This window comes from Lissotriton helveticus, chromosome 1_1 (assembly GCF_964261635.1).
Source record: "Lissotriton helveticus chromosome 1_1, aLisHel1.1, whole genome shotgun sequence".
Lineage (NCBI taxonomy): Eukaryota > Metazoa > Chordata > Amphibia > Caudata > Salamandridae > Lissotriton > Lissotriton helveticus.
In genome coordinates, this window is record NC_136057.1 from 1,946,196,703 (window position 1) to 1,946,220,260 (window position 23,558).

General features: G+C 46.3%; 1 protein-coding gene across 1 annotated transcript in view; it reads left to right on the forward strand.

Moving 5' to 3' along the window:
* The window catches only part of LOC144775999 (coagulation factor XIII B chain-like), an 89,872-nt gene that overhangs the window by 57,754 nt on the left and 8,560 nt on the right, over window positions 1-23,558 (forward strand). The window lies entirely within an intron of this gene.

Sequence of the window (23,558 nt, forward strand, 5' to 3'; positions counted from 1 at the left end):
AATAAGTAACGACATCCAACACCTAAAGTAAAAAAACAAAAAAACAAATTGGGCGCTGGACATTCTGGGCACATCTACAAGAAACTAACGCAGCTCAGTGCCTCAAGTCATTTTGCTGTGCCGCGCTGCGTTAGTTTCAAAGCACAAGGATGCAACATATTTACAACAATATGTTGCATCTCTGTGCTTCCCCCTGGTCAGGCGCACAAACTGCTGCCAAGTGCCGGCGCAGGCACCCTTGCACCATGGTGCAAGGATGCCTGTGTCATGGAGAGATTGTTTTTGTGCAGGAAGGGGCACCTTCCTGCACAAAACCAATCACTTGAGGTGATTTCCTCTTCCAAGGTGTGCTGTAGAATGCAGCACACATTGAAAGAGGAAAAAAATGTGGAGAAATGAAACCATTTCTCCTTGTTGCACCTAGCTATGCCAACCCTGTAGTAGCATAGCATTCTGACGCATTTCCAGATTTACGATTTCTCGTAAATATGGAAATGCATCAGTGGACATGGGTGCTGCGTGGGAACACCCACAGCAATACCCATGTCACACCCCTAACACGCAAAGTGTTGCGTGAACAGGGGTGATATTTACAAGCACAGGTTAGGTCACGTAGGGTGACTTTACCTGTGCTTGTAAATATCACTCAGTAGGCTGTGCCACCGTTGCGTCACGCTACATGATGCACCGGTGGCGCAAGGGGCTTGTAAATCTGCCCCTCTGAATATATGTCGCTTGTCAGGCAGTGCTCATGGAACCCGATCAATCTTTCATTCTCTTGAGTTGCTGTTTGAAAACATACAGAAGAAACGCAAAACAGGTCATCAGATTCAATACCCAAGGGGGCAGAATTGAACCTCTCTTATTAACAACATCATCCTAATCTGTAGTGATCTAAACACTAATTTTCACAAGATGTTGTTTGAACAGTTTATCCTGGAAGAATATCCTGCATGGGCCATTACACCACCACGCTACTCCTGCTGCATCATGAGTAGGAAAGGGGAACAATTAAGTACGCTATTCGTGTTTGTAACACTTTAGGGCATATATACAACAGAATGGCAGCAGTAGTGTAGCAAGGAAGTGCAGGGTGCATTTTGGGGGCAGTGGCCTACCTCCCACCCACTCGTACCTGTGACCATGACGGGGAGACGGCACAACATCTAGTAAAACCAAGGGCCATATTATCAAGAAAAGGCAATACATTATCGCAGCTTTTATCGGCAGGAAACTGCCAATAAAGCGGCGATAATGGGCTTGATAATATGCCCTTGTGAATTCTCATAGCAGCCCAGGTTCTGGTGTTAACCTGGACTGCTATGGGAATTCACAAGGGCATATTATCAAGCCCATTATCGCCGCTTTATCAGCAGTTTCCTGACAATAAAAGCAGACACCTTCCTCCACATAAAGAACAATTTATGGTGATTTGCTGTTTCTATGTGTGCTGCACTATGCAAAACCCTTGCCAAATCCTTTTGCGCAAAGTGTAGCATGAAAAGGGGTCTTATTTACAAGGTGTAAATAAGGTGAAAGGTTTATTGCCACAGGAACATCACAAAAGTGTAAATATGCTTCTATGTCTCTTCAATGATCGCACACCATCAGACTCTCTGGTACAAAGTAGCTTCAGAGCAGGAAATTGTGAAAGCACAATTGATTAAGTAATATTGAATAGAGAGCTCAGGTGAGAGAGAGACCACAGCCCACTTCTCCTTCTACTGTCCCTGCCACTAGCAGGCAAGACCTGACAACAAAGCAGCAGTTGCCTTCCACTTTGCAATGTCACCCCAATCTCAACAAAAAAAAACATACTCCAGAGATTCAGGTTGCAAAAAGCCACACACCCATCAGCACATGAACAATGGGAGTACCTTCAATCATCCCTATTAAGCATTACAAGCCTTGAGCATATCCTGGCTGTAACAGCCAACGCATGACCCAACTTAGGGCTGTAACAACGCATCCAAGCGTTCTCATCTTGAGTGGTTTGACAAAGATTGTTACAAGCGTTCTTTAGTGCAAATGCAATAAAGAATGTGTACGCAGGTGCAGATGGTGAAAATAACGTTTTGCAACTAAAAATGAATTATAATCAATTAATCAAGTTAAAAATAGACCAGCTTTGATTCAAATGATGGAAAGCCCTTTGGGCCTCTGTAAACAAGAAGCATACTAAAATCTCAAGGAGTTAGTAAGATGGGGATTTGAGGGTCCACCCAAAAACCTAGACTCAACTCTCAAGACTATTTTTTCACACTTACTTTCCTTTCCCGAGCCAGTTATCTTGGCAGGAGATTTTTACATAGTTTTGGATCCTGTTTTAGATAAATCTCCAAATAGCCGTCCCCAAGCCCATTCTAAAACTAGGACTTTTTTGCTCAGTTCAATGAAGCAATATGGAGTAAGGTCAGGTGTGCAACAGGGTATCTCTTTCCAGAACTATAAATACCATCATCAGTCCAGAATTGATTATGTATTAATTAGTCAAAGATTGGTAGGTTCTGTTAAGAGTATTCTATATCTTCCTCTACACCTATCTGACCATTCAGCGGTCTATATGGAACATGTGGGGCCTACTAAAACTATCCCCAGGAGTTGGTCCTTTGATCGCTCCTTACTCTCTGATCCAGATGACATCTTGTTTCTTAAAACTGAAACTCATAACTTTATGAGGATTAATATCGGCTCGGCAGCTCCTGGAGTGGTTTGGGACTCCTTCAAGGCTGTTTTGAGGGGGCTTATTATGGGCAAGGTAACATATCGGAGGTAACAACATAAAGAGGAAGTCACCTCTATTGAGGCAGACATAAAAAAAATACAAACAGATATTGATGTTAACCATTCTGCACCCGACTCGGTGTTAAACCCGCTCCATAACCAACTTTTAGTTCTGAAGGGACGATTGGGCTCGGTCCTGAATCAAAGAATTCAGCAGAAGTGGGAGGCTAGTAAGTTAGCCCACTTTCAGTATGGTGAGGGGGCAGGAAAATTATTGGCCTGGAAGACCAAAGTAGATCAGGTCCGTAACAATATAGACTCAATTATTGTCAACGACACTATACTTTCTTCAGATGAAGATATTAGACGGGCCTTCTGTGGGTTCTTTCAATCAATCTACCATGAGGATAAGAAGATCGATCCAGAGCTCATTGAGGGTTGGTTGAGTGGTATTCCACTCCCGGCACTCTCTGTTGAACAGCAAACATTTTCGGATAGTGATATCTCCGAAGAAGAGGTCAAAATGGCCATTAAAAATGGTAAGAAGGGGAAGGCAACAGGTCCCGATGGGCTCCCTGCCGAAATCTATAGAGCCCTGGAACAAGAAATTGTGTCCTTTCTCACCATTTTGTTTAATCATATATTGGTGGATGGCCAGCGTCCCCCTTTATCTTGGGATAGTGCCTTTATAACCCTAATTTTGAAACCAGGAAACCATACACAGCTTGCGGATCTTACAGACCAATTTCCGTTCTGAACGTAGATTAAAGTAAAGTAAAGTCCACATTTGTAAAGCGCACAATCACCCGTAAGGGTCTCTAGGCGCTGGGGGGCCGTCGGGAAGATTAAGCGAGCTATTGCCCAGAGTCACATGGTGCTGGGCTGACCTGCCGCCGGAGCCGGGGATCGAACCGTGGTCCCCAGATTCCAGCGTCAGTCGCCCTGGCCGCGGCGCCACACCTCTTCGCAAAAAGATTGGCATTGGTGGCACCAGATGTTTTACACCACGATCAAAAGGGCTTCGTAAAGGGACGCCAATTATATGAACTTACATATGACCTAATAGGGGCCATCGACATGGCATCGGCCGAGGCCCTTCCTCTTGCTGCTCTCACGTTGGATGCAACTAAGGCCTTCGACAGAGTCAATTGGTTGTACCTGACGAGGGCCTTGGCCAAATTTGGTGTGGGTCAAGGGTTTCGGCGAGCTGTTAGTCTTTTATACCAAAGCCCCACGTGGCGTGTTTTGGTTAACAGAGATTTATCAGACCCCTTTAACATCTCAAGGGAGACACAGCAGGGTTGCCCACTCTCCCCTCTCCTATTTGATTTGTATATTGAACCCTTCGCCCAGCGGCTGAGGGGGGATATTGATATTAAACCTTTTAGATATAGGGGATGGGAGAGGAAAGTGGCCCTATACGCTGACGATGTCCTCATTTTCTCATCTGAGGTTCATACTGCACTCCCTGCTGTTTTTAAAGCTGCTCTGGAATTTGGGGGAGTCTCGGGCTACGAGGTTAATGCTGCTAAAACCGAGATGATTGTTTGGAATGATGATGAGGGGGTTAGTAATATTCAATCTGGTTCCAGTATGCGCTATCTTGGTCTTAACATTGTGGAAGACATTAATCAAATTGCCTCATTACATTTTTCAAATGTTGCAAAAGATTGCCGTAAGCTTATGAATGCTTGGTCTCATCTTCCCCTATCCTTAATAGGGAGAGTTAATTTGATTAAAATGTCCATTTTACCCAAGGTCTCCTTTTTTATTTAATACTATCCCGTTACATTTTGAGCCATCTTGGTTAGTAAAATTACAGGCGGAAATCACATCCTTTATTTGGAACAAGCATCTTCCAAGGATTGCCTGGAAGAAACTCAGGCGACGTAGGGAGAAGGGCAGATTGGCAGCTCCAGACCTTCAAATGTACGCATGGGCGTTTCAGATGTCTCATGCTCGCATGTTGTTAAAGGTGCCTTCGGAACATGGGGTAGGGACCCTATATTCTGCCTTGCTCACGGGGGAAGGAGTTAACCAATCAGGCTTCTTATTTAAATTTGGAAACCCCAAGTTTTTTAAGAAGATTAAACTAAAGGTCCTGAAGGGGATGGCTAAAACCTGGTCGGAATTAACAAGAGCTATTAGGTTGAGGTATTTTAGCAGTAGAACACCCCTTTGGGACCTTCCCGAAAGCCCTGTTTGGTTGGGAGATAGCCTGGCAATTCCACTAGTTCAGTTCATAAGCTTTATTCGATTATTCACAAACAATCATAAAAGCACACAGAATTAAAAGTGTCACATTAAAAATGTTACAAGGCAAAAAGGTTACATATATTACAATAATTGGGACAACTCAATGGGGGAAAAGTCATGACCAGGCAATTATTTAATACAAAGGTAAGAAAACAGTATTAAAATTCCAGACTTTTTCTATGGGACACTGATTTTAGAATATAGGTAGCAGTAAAAAAGCAGATATCCAGGGTATCAGTGCAAATAGCAATCGCAGGGCATTGGCAGTTGTAAACACAGAGTATTTCATAAAAACAGGTTTAAGATAACACAGTGTTAGAAGAGCAAACACAATATTGGATGCTAAAATGCTGTAACGAAGCAATCATATTTAGGTTTCAAGGTGTAATGAACTAATTCTGAATCGGAGTTAATCCTTTGTGCAATTGTTTATTTTAAATGGTACACTGTTGCACACATTTCCACAGTTTAGTAGTTTACCTTGGTTAGGCATGACAAGCTCAACTAGCTTGTGGAATGCTGGTTTCTCTATTTATGGCATTGTGGGACCTGCAGTTTAGTTGTTCCCACTACAAATACAGGACAGCTAGAGCCAATGTGCTGAGCATGGGTGTATCTCCAAAGGGATGTAATGAAAGGGGGAGGGAAACAGTGAATGCCATTCTCTCGCATTGAAGATGTGTATTCTCAGGTTGGTCAGAGTCAGTGATGCACAGAATTCATTTGCATTCCGCAGAATTTACAAAGGAACACGATCTCTCTAGACCTAGAAACCCCGAACACCATCGCTACTTTGATAGCAGGTTGGCCAATTCTATCAAAAGGATGTTCACCTTTGGTCGCGGCCCTGAATGAAAGCCATGGCTCATTTAGAAGCATTAGCACCCTGCGAACAACTTCCCTCGCCATGCTGCTGTCGTCTGCTGAAGTCTGTCGCGTATGCAAATGAGCACTGGCAAAGCCAGTAAGGCTGGCATTTGCCTTTCAGAGGCAAGACCTATTGGCTTCCTTAGTTTTGGAAGCTATCCCCTTTACAAGGCCTTAAGAAGTGGAACAGCGTACTACTATTCCAGCATTTTCCCCAGCACTGGCTTAAAAAACTCTTTAATGTTGCTTTTAACTGGTGCAGCGTGGAGAAGCGTGGCTCAGTGGTTAGAGGCGGCAGACCCGGAAGCTGAGATCGACCGTGGACCAGGGTTCTATTCCCCGCCTCGGCGGGTCTCGGGCTCAAAAATTCCACGGACTCGACAATTCTCGCTCCGGTGCCCACTCGACTCACGGGGTCACACTCTGCGACTCTGGGCAATAGCTTGCTTAATCTCCACTACGGCCCCTTGTGGTGGGATGCCTGGCTTTCACCTTGTGGACACCCTGCCGGGGTTTCTCACAGGGGAATACCAGGACGGATTCCCTAAGCAAGCGCTTAGATACCGTGTCGGTGATTTGCGCTATATAAATACATGTACATTACCCTTGTTACAGAGACTCCCCAACATCCCAGTACTACGTACGACACCAGTGTTAGAATTAGAGGGTAACAGTGAGCTCTAGGCTTTGGATACGAGGTAGTGGGTATGGTTAGGCAGGGACTAAGATAAAGGCTATGCTAAAATGTAGGGCTAGCTACAGGGTAAGGGGAATAAGCTCAGTCCTAAAGCTAGAGCTATTAGGTTAAGGATTATAGTCCTGACTAGGGCTACGTTTATGTCAAGGATTAGGTCCAGTGTCAATTTACTTGACCTTAATTTTTTTGTTTTGCTGTTTAATATACGCTTCCCCAACCATGACATTCCTATACACCCTATCCTCCCTGTGAAGACGGCAATTGGAGCATTATCCCATATAAAGTCCTAACTTAACAAAGTAGGTCGATCACCCAGGAGGCACATTAGGCCTTGCAAAGGGTATGGAAAGCACTACATAATTATTATAAAACACACAATGTCACTCAGTTATGACTATTCTGAATAGGAAATAGGGGTTGTTCCACGTTGAGAAATACGAAGGCAGAATAATTTTGTTATTTGAAAGTCACGTCAAAGTTTCCCAAAATTGTACGTTATCTAAGCACCATATTTTAGAATAGCAAAGTTGAAGGATCCTAACCCCTTTGAATAGGGTGTCCAGATTTTGAAAATCGAAGATTGGGACATTGAACAAAAAAACAGAAAAGGAACTCCAATTCTGCAGCAACAGTGAGGCACCGAATGACAGCGTTCATCAAAATAGAAACACAGCCGAGGCACTAAAGAATTAAATAACATGCAATTTTTACAAAGGAACACGTTCTCGATATCATACAGGTTAATTATTTCGATTTTTTAGTAACTGCTGAGGTTAGTCCTGCTTAGGAACACACAAGACCCCTCTGCTTTCAGTCCATCCTCGGATATTAGCCACATTTGGCAAAATCTGCCAGGACAGCTGACGAAATCTCAGGACAGCCCCAACAAATCCAGAACACACGCTGGGCCATCCTATGTTTTCAGGAAGCAGTCGGTAAAAAAAATGTTGTTGTGGTCATAGGGAAAGTAGCTGTTGTGGTCGTTGCAGCAGTAGTTATTGTCCCGGAAGCCGCAGCAGTAGACGGCCCCAACCTTGCTGTCGGTGGGCGCCTTCTCTGTGTTGGTGTAACTCGTGCACTCCGCGCTCAGGTTTCCGGCGGGGCTCGTCCAGGTGTAGGCAGGGGTGAGAGGTAGCAGGTATGCAGCGCCGCTCCCGGCTCCAAAATCCACCAGCAGGGGGAGAGTGATGTCAGTGAATGCAGCAGAGGTGCAGCAGATTAAGGCGGGAGGCATGCACCGAGAGCCAGCAGGTAACCAGTCCCGGAATTTAGCACCTCCCTCAAACCTTTCTGCCCTGCCGAGATACTAACGGAGGTAGCTTCACTAGGAGGAGAGTCGTACCTCATGGCTCATGCTTTACCTGTACGAGAAAAGGGGCACCGCAGGTGAATGACACCCTAAAGCACAGCTTTCCAAACTTTTTATGTTGGGTACACACTTTTTGGAGGTGCCTAATTTTGGGACACAGTAAGGCAGTGTAGCGAGCGAACATAACGTAGCAAGCCCAAATTACCTAGGGGTGATTCCAGGGGGGGGGGGAGTTCTCACTCACTCTGTCTCCCTCTCTCTCCCTCTCTCTTTCTATAACTGTCTCCCTCCCCCCTCTCTCTCCCTCCTTCTCTCCCCCTCTGTCTTTCTCTCTCTGTCTGTCTTTCTCTGTCTGTCTACCTCCCTCTGTCTCTCTGTCTGTCTCGCTTCCTCTGTCTCCCTCCCTCTGTCTGTTGCCCTCTGTCTCCCTCCCTCTGTCTCCCTTCCTCTGTCTCCCACTCAGTCTGTCTCCCTCCCTCTCTCTCCCTCTGTCTCCCTCCCTCTCTCTCCCTTTGTCTCCCTCCCTCTCTCTCCCTCTGTTTCCCTCCCTCTCTCTCCCTCTGTCTGTCTCCCTCTGTCTGTCTGTCTCCCTCTGTCTGGCTGTCTCTGTGTGTCTGTCTGTCTGTCTCCCTCTGTCTGTCTGTCTCCCTCTGTCTGTCTGTCTCCCTCTGTCTGTCTCCCTCCCTCTGTCTCCCTTCCTCTATCTCCCACACTGTCTGTCTCCCTCCCTCTCTCTCCCTCTGTCTCCCTCCCTCTCTCTCCCTCTGTCTCCCTCCCTCTATATCCCTCTGTCTGTCTCTCTCCCTCTGTCTGTCTCTCTGTCTCTGTTTGTCTGTTTCTGTCTGTCTGTCTGTCTCCCTCTGTCTGTCTGTCTCCCTCTGTCTGTCTCTCTCCCTCTGTCTGTCTCTCTCCCTCTGTCTGTCTCCCTCTGTATACATCTCTGTCTGTCCCCATCTCTTTCTGCATCTCTGTCTGTCCCCGTCTCTGTCTGCATCTCTGTCTGTCCCTGTCTCTGTTTGCATCTCTGTCTGTCTGTGTCTCCCTCCCTCTCTCTGTCTCCCTCCCTCTCTATCTCTCCCCCTTTCTCTACCCCTCTCTCCCTCCCTCTGTCTCACTCCCTCTGTCTCCCTCCCTCTCTATCTCCCTCTCTATCTCCCTCCCTCTCTATCTCCCTCCCTCTCCATCTCTCTCCCTCTCCATCTCCCTCCCTCTCCATCTCCCTCCCTCTGTCGATTTCCCTCTCTCTATCGATCTCCCTCTCTCTCTTTCCATCTCCATCTCCCTCTCTCTCTCTCCATTTCCCTCTCTCTCTCCATCTCCCTCTCTCTTTCCATCTTCCTCTCTCTCTCTCCCTCTCTGTCTATCTCCCTCTCCATCTCCCTCTCTCTTTCCATCTCCCTCTCTCTCTCCCTCTCTCTTTCCATCTCCCTCTCTCTCTCCCTCTCTCTCCCTTTCTCTCTCTTTCTCCCTCTCTCTCTCTCCATCTTCCTCTCTCTATCTCCCTCCCTCTCCATCACCCTCCCTCTCCATCTCCCTCCCTCTGTCGATTTCCCTCTCTCTATCGATCTCCCTCTCTCTCTCTCCCTCTCCATCTCCCTCTCTCTCTCCATCTTCCTCTCTCTCTCCCTCCATCTCCCTCTCTCCCTCTCTCTCTCTCCCTCTCCATCTCCCTCTCTCTTTCCATCTCCCTCTCTCTCTCCCCCTCTCTTTCCATCTCCCTCTCTCTCTCCCTCTCTCTCTCACTTTCTCCCTCTCTCTCTCTCTCCATCTCCCTCTCTCTGCATCTCCCCCTCTCTCCATCTCCCTCTCTCTCCATCTCCCTCTCTCTCTCCATCTCCCTCTCTCCCTCCATCTCCCTCTCTCTCTCCCTCTTTCTCTCCCTCTCTCTCTCTCTCTCTCTCTCTCTCTCTCTCTCTCTCTCTCTCTCACTCTCTCTTTCTCTCTCTCTATCTCTCTCTCTCTATCTCCCTCTCTCTCTCTCCATCTCCCTCTCCCTCTCCATCTCCCTCTCTCTCCATCTACCTCTATCTCTCTCTATCTCCCTCTCTCTCTATCTCCCTCTCTCTCTATCTCCCTTTCTCTCTATCTCCCTCTCTCTCTATCTCCCTCTCCCTTTCCATCTCCCTCTCTCTCTCTCTCTCTCTCTCTCTCTATATATATATATATTATATATATATATATATATATATATATATATCTCCCTCTCTCTGTCTCCCTTTCTCTGTCTCCCTCTATCTCCCTCTCTGTCGCCCTCTGTATCCTTCTCTCTGTATCCTTCCCTTTGTTTCAATCCCTCTGTATCCATCCCTCTGTCTCCCTCCCTGTCTTGGTCTCCCTCTCTCTATTTTCCCTCCCTCTCCCTGTTTTCCTCCCTCTATCTCACTGTCTCCCTCCCTCTGCCTGTCACCTTCTGGCACCTCACCCCAGCCTCCTGGGCACGCAGGTCTTTAAAGGACCATTTACTTGTTAATGGGGCTTTGTTGTGAATCTCCCGGCCCCCCTAGAGCAGAGTGTCTCGGAGTCTGCGCTGCTGTGGCTGACTCCGAGACACTCTTTCAAAGGAATGCCTCCTAATTAGCAGTTATGTGCTAAGTGCCTCATCCTGCGACACACCCACCACTTGCAGGCGACACACTACTGTGTCGGGACACAGAGTTTGGAAAGCTCTGCCCTAAAATATGGGACAGTTGAATGCATGACATCGAAATAGTACACGCCCGTGTAACAATGAAGCAAAGGGGCCAGTAGCCATGGGCGGATACAAATGACGTCGTGGCTGTACTAAGGCGGGACTAACAAGCCTCACGATCAATCAGAAGACAGCATTTAAAAAGGACAAACACACAAGCCAGCGAAAAATAGGGGCAGTGGAGTGGGCATGGCTTCCCTCCGTACTGAACTACCACAGCTCTTCGCAGAGCAATGCTTTGCACCCTGGCTCATGTTCGACCTAAAAATAAGAAATCTTTATCTAAACCAAACAAGATCAAACAACAAAAATCCACAATACAGTAATAAAAATATGATTTTCAAAAGGTAGAAATAGTTCAGTTCAAAGCAAATTGCAGATGCAACACTTTTCAAACAAAGTACCTTGTATGCATTGCAAACACACACAAAAAGGGGCGCAGGGAAGGTGATTTGACGGTCCTTATACTCAGGGAAGGTGATGCGTCGGTTCCTTGCTCCGGAGGAGGTGATGCATTGGTTCCTTCTGCAGCGCAGGGGAGGTGATGTGTCGGTTCCTTACTGGAGAGGAGGTGATGCATTGGTTTCTTACTGCTTGGGGAGGTGATGTATCACCTTCTTACTGTGTCCCCCAATGATGTGACAAACCTGGCACCTCAATGCAATGCAGTGATCTGGGACGATGCTTGGGTTCTTGCAGCCGTACAGCAGGGCTTGCATCAGAATTGGTGCAGTGATCTCGGACTTCAGAGATCGGTGCACTGGATGCGGCGTGCGGTGAGTTCTCAAGCCGCGGGCAGGCACTGAGACAATTTCTTTCAGCGATGCGTCGGAAACAGGTGCGGATGCATCACGCTTCTTGTTGTTGCATTGCTTTTCCAGCTCCCACCAGCCAGAACAACCTCCAGAGACCCAGAACCGCTACAGGCACCTTTTGGCTGGTCAGACCTCCCAGCAAGGAAGTTCAGGGGAGCTGGGGGTGAAGTCTTTGTGTCCTTCAGACTTCAGAACAGGAGGCAAGCTCTTCTTCAAGCCCTTGGAGATCTTCCTCAAGCAGGGGACACAGAAAACAGCAAAGTCCTTTTCCCTTTCCTTGTTTCCTTGGCAGAAAGTAGCCACTGCAGGCCAACCCCAGGCAGCAAACAGCACAGGGGCAGTATTCCTCCTCAGCTTCTCAGGCTCTTCTCCTTGGCAAAGGTTCCTCTTGATTCCCAGAAGTGATCTAAAAGTCTAGGGTCCGGGCCCCTCTTTTTATACAGTAAATCTCTTTGTTCTTTCCTGGCACACCGCTCTGACCCCAGTCCAAACCAGTTCTGGGGGGCACTTTGAAAGTGCACAACAACCTCCATTGTCAGAGTGAGCCCTGGTTCCAGATGCACCACAGGGGGGTGGATCCATCATTGTGGAAGGCAGGCACAGCCCTATTCAGGGGCAGGTGCTGCTCCTCCCACCACTCCAAATGCAGACCAGGCCTATTCAGCCTAGCGCGGACTCATCCAGACTCTCTGGAGCCACTGCACATCCACAGCCCCGTCACTCCAAAGCCAGGCAGTCAATACACATCCTAGCAAAGGCACACTGGATGGCTAAGCAAGAAAATACCTACTTTCTAAAAGTGGTATTTTCAAACACAGAATGTAAAAATCACCCTCACTACAAGATGCATTGTAATATTCTGAGTTCAGGCATACTAAACTTTATTTTCCTACCATGTTCCCCGGGGTAGTTAGGCTTATAAGATGTTATAAACAAACAGATAGCCTGGCAATAGTGACAAATGAAATTGGCAGTATTTCAGTATCAGGACATGTCACACACGCCAGGGCATGTCCTACCATTTACATACACTGCACCCTGCCCACAGGGGTATCTTGGGCCTACCTTAGGGGTGACTAACATGTAAGAAAAGGGAAGGTTAGGGCCTAGCAAGTGGGTGCACTTGCCAAGTTGACATGGCCGTATTAGACTGCACACAGGCACGGCAATGGCAGACCTGAGTTACATTTACAGGCTCCTTATGTGGGTGGCACAATCAGTGCCCACTAGCAGCATTTGATTTACAGGTCCTGGGCATACACAGTGCACTGTATTAAGGACTGATTAATAAATCAAATAAGCCAATTATGGAAACTCCAATCCATAACAACATTTTACAGGGAGAGCATATGCACTTTAGCACAGATCAGCAGTGGTAAAGTGCCCAGAGTCATAAAACCAAAAAAACAGGCCAGAAACAGAAGGCTAAAAAGCAACACATATGGGGATAAACATGCTGTAAACGCCAGTTCTAACAGATACCACATATCTCCCTTCTTCCCATAGCAAACAAACAATTGATGGTACACACACACATAGAAGTGCTCCCACGGGAAACCACATAACCCTAAAGAGTTATGAAGACAAAAATACTGGGGTGCACAACTCAAACCAGCATACTTCCAAACCACATACACTTGCAGAAAAGACAAACCATAGCACTCACCCACTTCTGCAAAGGAAACAACTGAAAAATAAAATCACTCAACACCCTGAACACAAACACCTACAAAGTAGGCCAGACTGAGCTGATAGAGAACCAAAAGTGAGAATATCACCACAACAAACCCATGAACATGGCTAAATACATGCCCATGCACACATAATAAGGCTCACACATAAGAGTATGACTATGGAGTAAATAATAGCACAAAAGATACTGCATCGAAACATTTTCCTCAACTGCTAAGGGAGAATTTCTAAAATACAAGGTTAAAAAATAGCATGACCGTGACAACATTTCCTTAAACACTGAAGGAGGAATCTAGGATGGACTACAACACAGCATGAAAAGCATGCAAATCCTTAACCACTGAGGAAGGACTTTTGCAAGTTTAAGGTCAAACTGCTAAAGTATATGCATTTGCAGGTGCATCTCAACCATCACATGAGATATCACAGCTAAATATAGGGTCAGAACCCCCAGAGAATTCCTCCACTTAGGGAGTAAAACACAATGTTCCTTAACCTAACCAAGAATTCAGATTCCAGGTGCAGATACAAGGTGGTTGGAAGCCTGTTATGTGCCTGTGGCTTCAGATCAGGAGCCCAGCCAATTGAAGTCACTCTGTGTTTTGGGTTCAGGAAATGCAGGTCCAGTCCTTCTCACCCAGGCAAGAGGGCAGCAGGTCAGCACAGCAAAACAGAAGTCCAGAAGAATGCGGTCCAACAGAGTGGCAGTCCTTCAGCAGCACAGCATTTCTTCTTCCTGGCAGAGTGTTCACAGGTCCAGAAATGTACTGAAGTGGTGATCTGTGAGGTCCAGTATTTATACCCAGGTGTTTCGTTGAAGTGGGGGAGAAGCTTGTAGCATCTTGCGTCCCTGTCCTGGCTCTAGGCTAACTACAAGAGGTATGGATCCCTTTTTGTGGAGGCAGGACACATCCTATTCAGGCATTAGTGAGGCTGTGCCCAGCTCCTCCTCCCTCCCTTCTGGCCAGTGATGGCTTATCCAGGCACACCTAAGTACCCTATTGTGTATGACTATCTTGGAGGAATATACAAAGCATAACTTCTAGATACACCCAGTGACCACATACCCTAAATGGATAAGGCAGGAAAATGCCAACTTTCTAAAAGTAGCATTTTATGACTTCATCATAAGTTAGGAGACACCAAACATGAACTGGCTATATCTTCCCATTTCTAAACTACACTTATGAACTGTAATAAGGCAATCCCAATGTTATCCTATTGGAGAGATAGGCCTTGCAGAAGTAAAAAACAAATTTGAGAGTTTTTCACTACCAGGAGATGTAAAACTTAAAATTCCATGTCCCACTTTTTAAATACATTGCACCCTGACCTCTGGGTTGTCCAGGTCCTACCCTAGAGGTGATTTATATATATTATAAAGGAAGGTTTGGCCTGGCATGAGGTTTATTTTTCAAAACCTTATCAGTAGTACAAGGGTTCTAACACAACCATAATGCTTACAGGCCAGATCACAAGATGTGAAGAACCAGTAACGAGAGTCACCCCTGGTGTAGGATTCCCATCAATAGTCTTGTAATGATCAATATTATCATTTGGAAGTCCTTATCGGGTATTGTGTCTCTAGATCATTGAGACCGGCATACCCCGATAACCAGATGCGGGGTAGCGACCCACAATCACTTGGTACTACCACATAGTGTTGATAAGATGGGAAGTGCAGTGTAAGAAAAAAGAGAATAAGTGGTGAGCTTAAAAAAGGATAGGGAACTCAACCCTAAAAACTTTAATAATTGTTGGCCCCTTCCTTAATAAAAACAAGAACAGTATAGTATCGTCATCGCAGTCCAAACAAATAGCTGCGAGGAGACCAACATGTTTCAGCCACTAAGGGGTAACTCCTTCGGCTTTCGTCAGGGTCTCTGTTCTAAAATAATACTACTGCATCAGTTGTGAATAAAGTGTGAAAAATAAGAAAAAAACACACAAGTGATAACCAGTAAAGGATATAATGTTCCTTCGACTGTGTCAACTCCTCTCTTCGGAATCTGGTTGTATATTTACTGTTTCGGGATGACAAACATACAGGAAAATCACAATCAGTTACCCTGGTCTGAAGATAACAAATCAAATTGTTCCATTAAAAATGTGTAAATGCTTGCTTACTCACCCAGAGTGTCCGGGGAGTGGACCTCACCTCTTCCTGGACCTGGCTCAGGATATATGAGACCCCGCTCTACAATAACAAACCCAACTGCGTCAAATACAAAGCCCAGAAGCCCAGACAAATTACTGCTCTGGCAATGCATAAATATACGCAGTCCACGGTGTTCTGTACATGGAGCCAATTAACACCCATCCATAGGTTCACACACAACCTCCATCTCCCTCTCTGTCAGCCATAAGCTAAACGAAACAAGTGTTATGCACAGCTTCCTAACTGCCACATATGTCTGGCACAATGCACACCTACCCCGTTAGGCTAGCAACGCAGGTAATACACACCTGTCCGTCGGTATCTCCGGCTGTAACTGAGTCAGGGGGAGGCCCAGTTACCTGTGAGTTGTGGCTATATGACTGTAAAGCTTGGTATCTCACAGCCAACCACTGACTAAGGGGGCGTGGCTTGCCCGATCGCCATCCCTCTCACAATCGCACCTATAAGTGTACAGTTATAAGCACCTGCCGCTTACCTACATCGTCATACTTGGTGTAGGTCTCGGGAGCTAGTAGTGCCCCCCTCTTTTGGTAATGCCCTGTCTCCGCAACACGCGCGCGTGTTCTCGCGTGAGTTGCCAGTCTCGAACTACCGAATGACGTCACGTCATTCCAAAATGTAGTTCTATCTACGGGGGAGCCTTCCGCACTGCTGGTGTAGAGAGGCAGAGCGCCACCTAATGCCACAGCTCGCACACACACCCCAGGGATGCCTAAATAGACTAACACACACTACGGAAGTATTGACTTGTGAACTCGGCCATTTACACGAGTAGCACCAGGCCCCCTAAACCTGGGCTGTCTGCAAAACCCATGCCTCCAGAAAGGCGGTAAAAAACTACAAAATGACGTCATGGCGTAAATAAATGTAGTTTACTAGATGATAAGTGTTATAAGGCTGAAAATGCTTCCACGCAAGTGCTAGGACGCAGTTGCTCTCAACCATAGGCACATATGTCAAACGACATTCCAAAATGACAACATAATAACAAGTGCCGTGTAATCGTGGCTATGCGCACTCGCTATCATATGGTGAACCTCCAGAACCAGCCTCAATATTCGCGCGTATACGGGCATAATGTAAAGCTGCAGAAGGTTGTACCAAGTGTAGACAAGGAGTATTGGTAAACAGACGGACCCCTATCTTGTTAAGGGTTCATTTAAGAATATAGTCGCTATAAACGACTGCCCTGAGAACAGTGATAGTCATCCCATATGACAACAAATACTGCATGGGTCATCTTGAATAAATCATCAGATTCCCCTACCATGCGAGAAACGCTGGTCAAGGATATCGCCGGTGCAAGGCCTAAGAACCCAAACCAAATATACATGAAGGAATCATATGTACTGGATGAGGCTCGACAGAAGAAACATCTTATGTCCAAACACAAATCCTACGGAAATTATTCCCCGGTTTGTCCAACACATAACCCTGAATAAATACATGGGTCGAAAAAGCAAGTGCTCAGGACAGGGCGACCCACGGAATGTCATCGTTCAGCCCTTGTTTGTCTGTCCCCAATCTGAACACCCACTTTTGTTCCCGAATGAAGAGATATCTGGACACATCGCTCACATGTGGTGGAATGTGTGGTTTCTCAAGAACATGCCATTTAAAGTCTGTCTCTGCATGATTACATGTGATAAAGTGCTTGGTAAGTTTAGAGATGTCTTTCTTACAGCGGAAAGTGCTTTTGTGTTCCTGCATCCTCACACGCACCTTTCTCGTGGTCATGCCCACGTATCTTTCATTGCACGTGCAAGTAATCAGGTAGATCAAATTCGCGCTGTTGCAATTAGTAAACTGCCGCAACTCCCAAGGCTTATCTGTCCCAATGTCCACGCTCTGGATTTTAGTTGTTAGAGGGCAAATGGAGCAGCCCCCGCAGGGGTGGTGCCCTACCACTGGCGGGAGGTCCCATAGTGTGCCTAACTCTCTCCTGGGTGTGGCTCTAGGTCGTGTATGTACCAAGCGATCCCTCAGGTTAGTTGAGCGTTTAAAGGCAAAAAGCGGAAAGGGGATTTTGTCCTTGCCACTGTTCAAAATTCTCCAGTGCTTTCTAATCACTTTTTGAACATAGTTAGATTTCGTGTTGAACGTGCTCACTAAGGTCAGACGATCCAGTGGTGGTTTGTCTGTACGTGGTTCCAACAGAGCTTCACGATGATTGTTGGCTGCTCGTTTAAATGACCGTTGGACCAATTTCTTGGGGTAGTGTCTCTCTGGCAACTGTTTAGAAAGCTCCTCTGCATGGTGTTTGAAAGTCTCTGGGGTAGAACAGTTCCGATGGACTCGAAGAAACTGTCCAAAGGGCAGATTATCCCTCAGAGACTTCGGATGTTGGCTTTCGTATAGGAGCAATGAATTCCTTGCCATCGGCTTTTTATACAATTCGCTCTCCAGCCCCCTCGAGGTGCTGTAGATCGAAAGATCCAAGAAGGGAAGTCTATCTTTGCTCATTTCTATCGTGAACCGGAGGTAGTTGTTCTTGCTGTTGAGCCATTGATGGAACTGCATGACTGATTCACTCGTCCCTCTCCACACCATCAGAATGTCATCAATATATCTTTTCCACCAAATAATGGATGGAAAAAACGGGTTAGTGGGATGCAGTACAGTCGACTGCTCAAATTGATGAACATATAGATTCGCCAGCGAAGGGGCAAAAATACTGCCCATGCTGGTCCCTGAGACTTGGTGGTAGATCTGGTCCTCAAACATAAAGAAGTTTTCTTTCATGGCTATGGTAGCCAATGCCATAATAAACGGTACTGGAGTGATTGAGTCCAATTCCGATTCCCCCAAGATGGACCTGATGGTATCCAGGGTCGCATCCTGGGGGATGGAGGTATACAGGGACTCAACATCCAGAGAGACAAGATAGTCTGTCTCTCGGTCAAATACAATCTCAGGGATCACTCGTAGGACATCTGCAGTGTCCTTGAGAAAAGTAGGCATCTTGCTGACCAAGGGTTTAAGGAAGTAATCAGCAAACGCGGAGAGTGGTTCCAATAGCGAGCCCTGGCCTGAGATTATGGGCCTCCCTGGAGGCGGTCTCTGTGGCTTGTGCACCTTAGGTAGGGTGTAAAAATAAGGCATGATGGGATGCTTAGCCTGCAGGAAAGATGCCTCCGCGGGGGTGATCCAGCCTTCTGCTGAGGCTTCTTCAACCAGGATTTTGATCTCACTTGTCAGTCTCGGAGTAGGATCAGTAGTCAATGGACGATAGGCATCAGTGTTGCCCAACTGGCGGAGACACTCTGCTCTATAGGTGTCTACATCTTGGACCACAATGGAGCCCCCTTTATCGGCAGGCTTCACAATTATGGTACCGTCTTGCGTCAATGTTTTCAGACCCTGTCTCTCGCCAATGGTGAGATTATTGTACCGTGATCTCGAACTGTACTGTATGAGATCCAAATCATTCTTCACGGCTAGTTCAAAAGTAAGGACTTGAGGTGGTATGGCATGCGAGGGAGGTGAAAAAGTCGATTTGTTCCTCAAGCCTGTGTTCGTATCTTTCTCTGCCTCTGATTCCTCAGAGTTTCTGTTCATGAAGAAATAGTGAAGCCGCAGTTTGCGAAAAAACTGTGCTAATTCCATTTGTAGAACAAATGGATCACCCTCATCAGTCGTAACAAAGCCCAGGCCCTTGTTCAGCACGGCTTCCTCTATGTCCGTTAAAGATTTCGAACTGAGATTGACAACCAAGCTCTGTTTGGGTTCAATTGTTATTCTTGAGCTGTCCTTCTCGTGTGGCTCCGAGTTCCTGCATGGGGGCCTGTTGTATCCTCCCATTGGACCTGAGGTTATCCCTGTGCCGGTCTTCTTTTGCCCCGTGACCGCCTGGGGCCACGCGCTAAAAAAGGCTGGCTATTGAAGTTTTGGAAACCTGGAAACAGGCCCATCGGTGGCGCAAAATTTCCTGGATAGCCCCAGGGACCTGGAGGCCACCATGATTGGCCAGACATGTTGTATTGGCCCCTGAAACCCTGTGATCTCCCACCTCTGCCGCGGTTGTTGCCGGCATAGGTAGGTTGATTGCTGCCATCTGAATCACTACCTGTCTCTGAGCTTGATCCTGAGTAGTTGGATCCATACGCTCTCCCTTTCTTATTGAAATCAGGAGCTTTATAGTTGTCGCTAGTGTAGGGATACACGGTTTCCAAATTAAACTTGGCCAGGTCTTTCTTGAATTTCTCAAGTTTGGTCTGAAGTATCGAATCCGCAAATTCTTTATTGGCTTTATCTGATTCGTCTTTATTCTTTTTAAATGTGGCACTGATGGTGGCCTTGATTTTGCCTTCCAACAACTGTATCTCTACTAATATTGCGTCTGATACCCGTTTGGCTGTACTGATGATAAGAATTAGCCAGTCTCGGGTACAGCGCCAAGCGATCATTGACCAGTCCTTCAAGAATGATTTGTCACTTAGAAATAAGCGTGGAGCGTTAGTGACTATAAGCCCGGGAGGAGCGCAACTGGCTCTCATGTACTCAGCCATGATGATCCCATGTGTCTGAGTCCGAGAGTTTGATTTTTTTAGGGCTAACACTTTAGTCCAGTCATCTGTTGCATTCACTGTGGGTGTGGGCAGAGTTTCTAAAATGCTCGGCATGTTGTCTAAAATAGAATGATACATTGCATCATCATAAGCCAAACCATGGCGTTCAGCCATTATAGCTACACAATAGAGAGGACAAAAGGGTGTGAAAAACCTATAGACAAAAGTTAATATCTTGATCACTTCTTCTACATAGAAATGGAATGATCACTATGATTCTGGATCAATCTGAAAAAGCCCGCAGCTGCACGCTGCTCTGAACTATGAAAAACACAAACTATTGCAGGGCTAGAGGGATGTTTACCGACCGAGCCTAAGTATTATCCCCCATAGGAAACAACAACAACAAACTACAAACTTAGGGGTCTAGAAAAGGATTCAATCGTAATCCTCTGTTCATCAAAACCTTATCAGTAGTACAAGGGTTCTAACACAACCATAATGCTTACAGGCCAGATCACAAGATGTGAAGAACCAGTAACGAGAGTCACCCCTGGTGTAGGATTCCCATCAATAGTCTTGTAATGATCAATATTATCATTTGGAAGTCCTTATCGGGTATTGTGTCTCTAGATCATTGAGACCGGCATACCCCGATAACCAGATGCGGGGTAGCGACCCACAATCACTTGGTACTACCACATAGTGTTGATAAGATGGGAAGTGCAGTGTAAGAAAAAAGAGAATAAGTGGTGAGCTTAAAAAAGGATAGGGAACTCAACCCTAAAAACTTTAATAATTGTTGGCCCCTTCCTTAATAAAAACAAGAACAGTATAGTATCGTCATCGCAGTCCAAACAAATAGCTGCGAGGAGACCAACATGTTTCAGCCACTAAGGGGTAACTCCTTCGGCTTTCGTCAGGGTCTCTGTTCTAAAATAATACTACTGCATCAGTTGTGAATAAAGTGTGAAAAATAAGAAAAAAACACACAAGTGATAACCAGTAAAGGATATAATGTTCCTTCGACTGTGTCAACTCCTCTCTTCGGAATCTGGTTGTATATTTACTGTTTCGGGATGACAAACATACAGGAAAATCACAATCAGTTACCCTGGTCTGAAGATAACAAATCAAATTGTTCCATTAAAAATGTGTAAATGCTTGCTTACTCACCCAGAGTGTCCGGGGAGTGGACCTCACCTCTTCCTGGACCTGGCTCAGGATATATGAGACCCCGCTCTACAATAACAAACCCAACTGCGTCAAATACAAAGCCCAGAAGCCCAGACAAATTACTGCTCTGGCAATGCATAAATATACGCAGTCCACGGTGTTCTGTACATGGAGCCAATTAACACCCATCCATAGGTTCACACACAACCTCCATCTCCCTCTCTGTCAGCCATAAGCTAAACGAAACAAGTGTTATGCACAGCTTCCTAACTGCCACATATGTCTGGCACAATGCACACCTACCCCGTTAGGCTAGCAACGCAGGTAATACACATCTGTCCGTCGGTATCTCCGGCTGTAACTGAGTCAGGGGGAGGCCCAGTTACCTGTGAGTTGTGGCTATATGACTGTAAAGCTTGGTATCTCACAGCCAACCACTGACTAAGGGGGCGTGGCTTGCCCGATCGCCATCCCTCTCACAATCGCACCTATAAGTGTACAGTTATAAGCACCTGCCGCTTACCTACATCGTCATACTTGGTGTAGGTCTCGGGAGCTAGTTGTGATCTGGCCTGTAAGCATTATGGTTGTGTTAGAACCCTTGTACTACTGATAAGGTTTTGATGAACAGAGGATTACGATTGAATCCTTTTCTAGACCCCTAAGTTTGTAGTTTGTTGTTGTTGTTTCCTATGGGGGATAATACTTAGGCTCGGTCGGTAAACATCCCTCTAGCCCTGCAATAGTTTGTGTTTTTTATAGTTCAGAGCAGCGTGCAGCTGCGGGCTTTTTCAGATTGATCCAGAATCATAGTGATCATTCCATTTCTATGTAGAAGAAGTGATCAAGATATTAACTTTTGTCTATAGGTTTTTCACACCCTTTTGTCCTCTCTATTGTGTAGCTATAATGGCTGAACGCCATGGTTTGGCTTATGATGATGCAATGTATCATTCTATTTTAGACAACATGCCGAGCATTTTAGAAACTCTGCCCACACCCACAGTGAATGCAACAGATGACTGGACTAAAGTGTTAGCCCTAAAAAAATCAAACTCTCGGACTCAGACACATGGGATCATCATGGCTGAGTACATGAGAGCCAGTTGCGCTCCTCCCGGGCTTATAGTCACTAACGCTCCACGCTTATTTCTAAGTGACAAATCATTCTTGAAGGACTGGTCAAAGATCGCTTGGCGCTGTACCCGAGACTGGCTAATTCTTATCATCAGTACAGCCAAACGGGTATCAGACGCAATATTAGTAGAGATACAGTTGTTGGAAGGCAAAATCAAGGCCACCATCAGTGCCACATTTAAAAAGAATAAAGACGAATCAGATAAAGCCAATAAAGAATTTGCGGATTCGATACTTCAGACCAAACTTGAGAAATTCAAGAAAGACCTGGCCAAGTTTAATTTGGAAACCGTGTATCCCTACACTAGCGACAACTATAAAGCTCCTGATTTCAATAAGAAAGGGAGAGCGTATGGATCCAACTACTCAGGATCAAGCTCAGAGACAGGTAGTGATTCAGATGGCAGCAATCAACCTACCTATGCCGGCAACAACCGCGGCAGAGGTGGGAGATCACAGGGTTTCAGGGGCCAATACAACATGTCTGGCCAATCATGGTGGCCTCCAGGTCCCTGGGGCTATCCAGGAAATTTTGCGCCACCGATGGGCCCGTTTCCAGGTTTCCAAAACTTCAATAGCCAGCCTTTTTTAGCGCGTGGCCCCAGGCGGTCACGGGGCAAAAGAAGACCGGCACAGGGACAACCTCAGGTCCAATGGGAGGATACAACAGGCCCCCATGCAGGAACTCGGAGCCACACGAGAAGGACAGCTCAAGAATAACAATTGAACCCAAACAGAGCTTGGTTGTCAATCTCAGTTCGAAATCTTTAACGGACATAGAGGAAGCCGTGCTGAACAAGGGCCTGGGCTTTGTTACGACTGATGAGGGTGATCCATTTGTTCTACAAATGGAATTAGCACAGTTTTTTCGCAAACTGCGGCTTCACTATTTCTTCATGAACAGAAACTCTGAGGAATCAGAGGCAGAGAAAGATACGAACACAGGCTTGAGGAACAAATCGACTTTTTCACCTCCCTCGCATGCCATACCACCTCAAGTCCTTACTTTTGAACTAGCCGTGAAGAATGATTTGGATCTCATACAGTACAGTTCGAGATCACGGTACAATAATCTCACCATTGGCGAGAGACAGGGTCTGAAAACATTGACGCAAGACGGTACCATAATTGTGAAGCCTGCCGATAAAGGGGGCTCCATTGTGGTCCAAGATGTAGACACCTATAGAGCAGAGTGTCTCCGCCAGTTGGGCAACACTGATGCCTATCGTCCATTGACTACTGATCCTACTCCGAGACTGACACAGTGAGATCAAAATCCTGGTTGAAGAAGCCTCAGCAGAAGGCTGGATCACCCCCGCGGAGGCATCATTCCTGCAGGCTAAGCATCCCATCATGCCTTATTTTTACACCCTACCTAAGGTGCACAAGCCACAGAGACCGCCTCCAGGGAGGCCCATAATCTCAGGCCAGGGCTCGCTATTGGAACCACTCTCCGCGTTTGCTGATTACTTCCTTAAACCCTTGGTCAGCAAGATGCCTACTTTTCTC